Raw genomic sequence first — 6,012 nt, 5'->3', positions numbered from 1 at the left:
CTTTCCCTCACCAATTATATACTGTAAAAATCTTATGCATCCTTGGGGTGCAGTTCAGTGAGGTGTTTCTACACCACTTCCCCTTCTCTGCTTCCAGAGTACTGTCTGGCTTTTAAATCACTTATCTGTAAGTATTATAGCCTTAACATTAATGAAGTACACACCTCGGCTCTATTACAAGATCATAGATATGTTCAGGATAAAGTCTTTATCCCATTTACTTTTGTATACCTGCCAAAAGAGAGGTTGCCTTCCACATAGTAAATGTTCAACAAATATTTATTGAATTAACTTGGTAGAAACCACAAGAGCCATTAAGACCAGCTTCCTACCCAATTCAGAAATCCCTTCTATACATTCCCCACAGACTAGCCTCTGGCAAAACCTGTGGAATCTCATTACTTCATGACATACTACTTTTTCTTGTTGAAAAATTAAAATTATAAAGTTTTTTCTTGTTTTGATCTGAAATGTTTTCCTCTTCTTTTTACCTTGCTCTCAGCTCTTCTCGAGGAATTTAAATATTACAAATTTTACTCTTCCTCATGGCAACCTGTTAAATTTTAATATAGTGCTTACCCTAGTCATTCTCTTCTCCTGTTCAGTCTCATCCATTCCACGCTCCCCAACACTTTGTCTTCCTAAATGACACCATTCTGGTCATCCTCTTTTTAAATGTTACTTATTTTATCAGTTTACTTCTTTCAGTGAAGAATCCAGAACTGGGCAAAATGCTCTGTGAATGACCTGACCAGTTCAGGATGCAATGGAAATATCTCCCACAGTGTGAACACTACACTCCTGCAATACAGTCTACATTAGCAGCCAAATCATGTGTTGGTTTGCAACACGTAAGCCATAGTGAGCTCAGCAAAACACAGCTATTTAATGAGTGCCTTCTACCTGCCAAGGACCACAAAATCCTTTCACATGTTATCTCAGTAAATTTGTAATTGATTAAAGCTCCCAAGTCATTGTCACATGAACTGCTGTCAAGGAAAATTCTGTCCTCAACATGTATAATTACTATTCCAACACAAATCTAAGATTTTTTATTTATCCCAGTTAAATTGTTTCGTGTTGGCATTGTCTCATCCATTATCCCAGTTAAATTTCATTATGTTGGGTTTGCCTCATCCCTTTAGCCTGTCAAGATAAGTTTATATACTGTTTCTGCTGTCAAAGATAGTAGTCAGTTTTGCTAGCTTTGAGTCAACCATGTATTTGATAAGAATGCCATTTAGTTTTCAGCTAAGATACTGATAGAAAAACTGTTGAACTGAATGGCGCAGATCCAAGGAGGGAAGCTGTGGCTCTTGAGTACATTCTACTGATTCACAATTAGAATCCCCAAGGCAGGGCTCTTCTGTAGCTCCACATTCACCTAAATGTTTTAGCATTTGTTGCACAGTCTCTGTCATGGCTACAAGAGCATCCTGAAATTTCCTTAAATGTCTTAGAATGTAATTGAAATTCCATGAGATTGGCGTGGTGTGCCTTAGTGTTATTTGTTTATTTGGTTTTTCTGTTCAAGACTTACTGGAGGCTCTGACCTAATACTTTGACAGTCCTTTGTGAAATTTTGCAAAGTTAATAATTGTCTGACAACTCTGTGGATTCTGTGCTTTGACATTTATTCATTTTTAAAAATTGGGTCATTTGCTCGTCTTTAATCTTATGGGATTTCCTGTATTCGCTATCATTTCCCAGTGATTACACAGAATGATTTGTTTCACAACCTTTCAAATGTAATTCATCTGTGTCTGGACTTGAACATTCATTTAAAGAGGCTAAATGCTCTCTTAATCTTTGCTTTTATTTTGTGCTTCAATTACCTCTTTATGATGCTATCCTTTCTAATGTGAAGATAATTCTCCCAGTGGAGAGAAATGGAAGCAAACCACCATTTTATCACATTTAACAATATATAATTTTCCCCAAGCCGTGATTGTATCCATCATTTAAAAAATCATTTTTACACTTTATATTATATGTACGCACATTTTATACACATTTAAAAAAAAAAACTCTTTAGTGACCTTAGTATAGATAAGAAATAGACATTTTAGCCTCTTGGTCCTATTGTTAAAGATTGTTGCCTCTCTTTTGTATTTATCTTTGGTTATATGTTCTTCCCTTCGTATTTTGCACGTTTCATTTAAATTGAAGCTCATCAGAAAGAGAGCCCTAAGCAACCACACTGGTTTCCTTGGATACTGATTCTTTATTTTCCTCATCAGTATCATTTGTGATTGTATTATCAGGTTTTTAATTTTTACTCTCCACCTCCTTTAAATTTTCTGGCCATGGAACCCCCAAGTTGACTATGATAGCTGTTACTTTTTAAATTGTTTTTTGATATAATTTCCTAAAAGTTAATGTATACTTTAATAGCCTTTTCTTGACTGCTAAAATGTCATGGGTGCTTTCTCTAAAAGTTTACGTTATTTCAGATTCAGAAACAAGCTCCTTTTTGCTGGCAAAAATGAAATCAGGAATAGAAATGCCCTTCATTGTTTTGTTTTCAACCTGAGGAATCCTTTTTCAGCAACAGCACAATTCTCAGATGCACTTTATTAGGGGAAATGGCTTTTCCATAAATGTCCAGGAGGTTGAATTTCCAGTAAGTTACCTTTTTGAATACTTGTGTGATTTGTGTACTATATGTGTACTTATTTGACATGTGCATTCTGAGCCTCAGCCAGACCTACAGTATCAGAAACTCTGGAGGTGAAACTCAGCAATCTATGTCTCAGCAAACCCTTGAGGTGATTGTCTTGCCACTAAAGTTTGAGAACCACTATTGTAAAGCATCATTCATATCTTCCAACTGTGAAGCAATGCAGAGTAATAATATCCCTTAGCCATTTATGTTGGTTCAGATATTGCCTATCAATGTCACAGATTTCTAAGCAAATATATGTCCTCTTAACAAATAGTAGAATGTTCTTGCCTTTTCTATTGACATTTCTCTTGAACAAGAAGTCTTCTATATCACAACCATAGCTGCATTTTCTGATACCAGAAAGATAATAATTCGACTTCTATTGTTAAATCACCAATGTTTCCAAAAACATGTTACCCATTGGCCTCAGTGTATAAGTATGTAAATATCTGAGGCCTTTCATGTAGTCTGACCCATTCAGAATTGTTTCCTCCTGAGAACTTCTTGGCACCTTCTCCACTATTGATCTTGCTCAGACTATAAGTGGAGACTACCTTGTACTTGTGCTCTCTACTCCCAGAATCCCCTCACTCTGATCTGTTGCTCTTTAAATCAATCTAAAACAGTTCTGGTTATCGTTTCCTTGTTGGAAATTCTTTGTTGATTTTGAACTCCTAAAACTAACATTGAGATTCTCTATGATATCACTTGAACAATCCTCTCCTAATTGCATTTTACAAACCCCTTTCTTTATAACCTACACTCCATTGAATGGGATTAAGCATCTGAGACTTTCTTGCTCCCAGGGCCCTTGTCCATGCTCTTCCTTTCTCTGCGTCCCATTTACCTTCATTTTCTTGTTATAATTCTTATTTCACATCTCTGGGGTACCCTACTCTCATGAATTGTTTTCTATGTATCGTCTTTCCTCCTCTTCCTCTGTAGGACACTAGTAGAACACAGAATGTTGTACTTTATGATCCTGATTACATATTATTTTTAAATATATGATCGGGGACTTACCATATACCTCTATTAAGAAGGAATTTCTGATGCATGCTTCATCCTTAATAATATTTGTGGAATTGAAGTAAATATCATACTGTAGCAATTCATTTCATTATTTCTTCTAGGCACTTTTTCCTCCCCTTTTTTTCTCCTTCTAATTTTTTTTTCAAATGAAATAGTTAAATTCAAAATGCCTAAACAGGAAATTAAGAGTTTTGCTTCCAAAATTATTTGAACTTAGTGATTCAATACAATAATGTATTACTTTTTTGTGAAAGGCCCCTTGAGTATAATGTTTTGATAAGTCTAAAATTAATTGCTTACCTTTGAATGACTTGTCTCCAAATGGAAGCAGGTGGAACATAATAATTTTTAAAACTTGGTGTTAAAAAAAATAAAAGCGTGTGTGTGTGTGTGTGTGTGTGTGTGTGTGTGTGTGAGAGAGAGAGAGAAAAGGAGAGGAAAAAGGATGGGAAGAGCGAGGAGGAGGAACAGAGAGAGAAATCAAAGGTTGAAGAAAATGAAGGGGAGGGAGAGATGGAGAGAGAAATAAAAGAACGAATTCATGAAGAATGAGTTGATTATAAAGGCCTTCAATCTCTCTTTTCCTTCCTGTCAGTAATACCACTATTATATACTCAATTTAAGTGGTAATGTAACCTATTGAACATACTAAATTAATTATTTCATTCCACACTTACATACAATTAAGTGGTAGTTAGTTATATTATAAAAATTATAAATTATAAAAAATGATTTCCAAAAGATACCATGTATTTGGACAGTATGTTGTAGAGTTGAGAAGTTTTATGAATCAAATAAGCAAGAAATAAGAAAGCTGACTTCATGAAAATAGAGGAAAAGACTTAGCAGTTAACCTTAGGAAGAATTATCTTTCCTTTCTTACCATAATCAACTCACATTTAAGTTTTTAAATGGAAAATGACTTGTATTTAACCTTTTATGATTCAGAGAGCCATATAATTATAATTATAGCTAATCCAATTAAAGAGGATTATAACTACTGAATTAATAGGTCATGAAATACTGAGTTTAATTAGTAGAGTCCTATTTATTTTGAAAAAAAATTAAAAAATACTCTGAAACATTGTGTGAAAACTCTTTAAAATTTTAGTCTAAACTTAAAAGTATGGAAGTCACACTAAAAAACAAACAAACAAACAAACAAAAAAACAGAAGAGCCCCAAGAAAGAATGGCATAACATAAAATTTGGGGGAAAATCTGAGTTCTCAGTTTTATAGTTTTTGAGTTTAAATTATTCTTGTATATCCTCAGTCTTGAAAGAAAAAATAAGAGTAATCTTAATTTCTTTTTTCCCTGGATAGATTAAAATTGTTAATGTATACACTGTACTAATAATAAGTAATAATAATAGTATTACGTGATAATTTTACATTTTTAAATTACAAATCACAGTGTAACACAATCTAAATCACATACAAATATTTTGTATCTGTTTTTTGCATATTTAGAGAAAATCATGCAGTTGCAATTAAATTAGGCCAAGTGACTTATATGTTAGCATCAGATGTATTTTAATGTTAGTGTAGTTTTTTTTTAAGAGCTATAGAAACAAATATAAAAGAAATATTTTAAAAAATTAATGACTGTCTATGGCCATGCCACCCTGAACAAGCCCGATCCTGTCTGATCTCAGAAGTTAAGCAGGGTCAGGCCTGATAGTATTTGGATGGGAGACCACCTAGGAATATCAGGTGCTGTAGGCGTTAAAAAAAAAAAAAAATTAATGACTATTGGTATGGCAACTAATTATACAACTAAAATTAAAGGACTTCTTTATTATGTGAATCCTGTAGATTATACAGTTTGCTATGCCTGAGTCTTTCCAGCTATTCCTATAAGCATATCAAAAGATTTACATTCCCATAGATGTGCACACTAAGGTCAAGTTCTCAGACTGGGCAATTCTGGAGCAATGTAGGCAAATTTTTAGTTACAAATATATCTTCTTAATTCTATGCTATATTATTTTCATATTTTAACATTTTTTAAATCAGGATGCATCTTTAAATTGAAAGGTAAGAACAAATATAAAGTCTTCAAACTTTTTCATGGTCTAGGATTTTTCAGGGTGACATGAACTAAAGTATTAAAATGTTTTTCTCTAAAAGTCTGTTTTTCTCTTGAATAGCCCAAGAATCACCTATTTTATGGCCAGAAGGATACTACTGTTATCCAAAGATAATACTCTTTCTTTCCTTCCTTTCTTTTCTTTCTTATTCTTTCTTTTTCTTTCTTTCTTTCTTTCTTTCTTTCTTTCTTTCTTTCTTTCTTTCTTTCTTTCTTTCTTTCTTTC

The 6,012-nt window shown here is 33.4% G+C and overlaps 1 protein-coding gene and 1 pseudogene across 1 annotated transcript in view; both read left to right on the top strand.

Moving 5' to 3' along the window:
* TMEFF2 (transmembrane protein with EGF like and two follistatin like domains 2) overlaps nt 1-6,012 on the top strand; it is a 214,515-nt gene that overhangs the window by 49,663 nt on the left and 158,840 nt on the right. The gene's annotated exons all lie outside the window — the stretch shown is intronic.
* On the top strand, nt 5,305-5,422 carry LOC112470606 (annotated as a pseudogene).

The sequence above is a fragment of the Pteropus alecto genome, unplaced genomic scaffold (genome assembly GCF_000325575.1).
Source record: "Pteropus alecto unplaced genomic scaffold, ASM32557v1 scaffold3, whole genome shotgun sequence".
Classification (NCBI taxonomy): Eukaryota; Metazoa; Chordata; class Mammalia; order Chiroptera; family Pteropodidae; genus Pteropus; species Pteropus alecto.
Note: the sequence above shows the minus strand (reverse complement) of the source record. Positions and strands in the feature narration are given on the sequence as shown.